This window comes from Propithecus coquereli, unplaced genomic scaffold (genome assembly GCF_000956105.1).
Source record: "Propithecus coquereli isolate 6110/MARCELLA unplaced genomic scaffold, Pcoq_1.0 Scaffold498, whole genome shotgun sequence".
Classification (NCBI taxonomy): Eukaryota; Metazoa; Chordata; class Mammalia; order Primates; family Indriidae; genus Propithecus; species Propithecus coquereli.
The window spans coordinates 117,549-119,301 of record NW_012150818.1 but is presented as its reverse complement, the minus strand read 5'-3'; the positions used below and the strand labels follow the sequence as shown (position 1 = coordinate 119,301).

The window sequence follows — 1,753 nt, the reverse complement described above, 5'->3', positions numbered from 1 at the left end:
AAAAAAAAAAAAAAAAAGAAAAGTTATTGTGTCAGGACTGGAATCACAAGCTAGGGAGAGCTGCTTAGGAAGTGATTGGTGTATTAGAGGATGTTTTTATTATTACGTTATTAATTACGAAATGTCTGATTTCCTTAAGTACTAAGTTTGATAGTTGATATCTCTTACATTTCATTTGACACTTCTTGTTTTATTTTTATCCTGAAGATACATCCTCATTCTTTCAAATGCACATTTTGGCTTGTGATTGTTTTTCAACTTTTTTTTTAGAGCAGTTTTTGTGGATAAGTCAAAAACTCGTATTATTTTTGAATATGAGTTCCATCATGGGACCAATGCAGCGTAGACAGCTTGAAATGTCAACAGAGTGTTTGGGACGGATGTGGCTAATGAACATACGATAAGTACATAGATGGTTTGAGAAGGTCCATTGTGATTTTAATCTTGAAGATGAACCACGTGGGCGACCTGAGACCAAGGTGGATAGTGATGAGCTGAGAGCTATAGTGGAAGCGAATCCATCTTAACCTACGTGGGAATTAGGAGCAAGGTCTGACGTTACTATTCCAACAACATTGGAGCATTTGGAACCAACGGGCGAGGTACAGAAGCTGGATAGATGGGTTCCCCGTCAATTAAATCAGCGTCAAAAGAGAAATCATCTCGAAGCTTGGCCTTTCTTTGCTGCCACGACATAAAGGCGAACCATTTCTACACCGTATTGTTACGAAAACGGACGAAAACTGGATTCTTTCCGACAATCCCAAGCGTTTGGCACAGCGGTTGGATAAAGGTGAAGTGTGAACACAGTCCAAGACTGGATATTCATCAGAAAAAGCTAATGGTGTCCGGTCGGTGGACCAGCCTTGGTATTATCCACTATAACTTCACGAAACCTGATCAGTCGGTTACAGCGAGTGTCTACTGCAACCAGTTGGACAAAACAAAGAGGACGCTTGCGATTAATCAGCCGAGATCGGTCCGTGGAGACAGGCCAATCCTCTTGCAAGACAACGCTTGACCACGTGTCGCACGAACAATGCTGCTCCTCCTACAGAGGCTGGACTTGGAAACTCTGTGTCACCCGCCGTACCCAGCAGACCTTGCACCAACGCGCTACTACTTTTTCCAGGCTTTGGACTATTTTTTTTTTTACAAGGAAAAATATTCGATTCTCAACAAGCCGTGGAAAACGCCTTTCACGATTTCATGGCAACTCAGTCTCCAGGCTTCTTCCCTGCTGGCGTAACCAAGCTACCCTTAAGGTAGCAGCACCGTGTCGATCATCGTTTAGATGCAACACGCTTTGCTAACTCGTACCGCTTCATGTTTGAGATACAACAGGCTACACTTCGCATTTGAAATTGGACATTTCGTATTTAATGCCCTGATCGTGTAGCGTGTGGTCGCAAGCACCACGTTGTAACATATCCTGGACACGTTTGTGCGTTCTGGTCACTAACGCTAAAATTGGGTTCCCCTAAACGGTGGCAGCTTGTTTTACAACCGGCAAAGGGTTACTTCCCTTACCGGATCCAGTCTCTGTAATCTCTGAGCAGATGAAGGATCCCCGTCCGATGGACGTGGAACTCCTGGTTTCTCAGAGCCTCGTGTGAGAACGCTAAGCTGTTTGTCTCAGCAGATACCCTCCTGTCTGTGGTTGGCTACCATTTTTTTTCCAAAAGGCAGACAGACCACCCATTGTACCCCCCCACCGCCAAGGCTTCAGGGCCTTCCGTGAGATGCTTCCTCC

General features: G+C 44.7%; 1 protein-coding gene across 1 annotated transcript in view; it reads left to right on the top strand.

Annotated features, from left to right (window-relative positions):
• RPN1 (ribophorin I) overlaps window positions 1-1,753 on the top strand; it is a 25,028-nt gene that overhangs the window by 9,566 nt on the left and 13,709 nt on the right. The window lies entirely within an intron of this gene.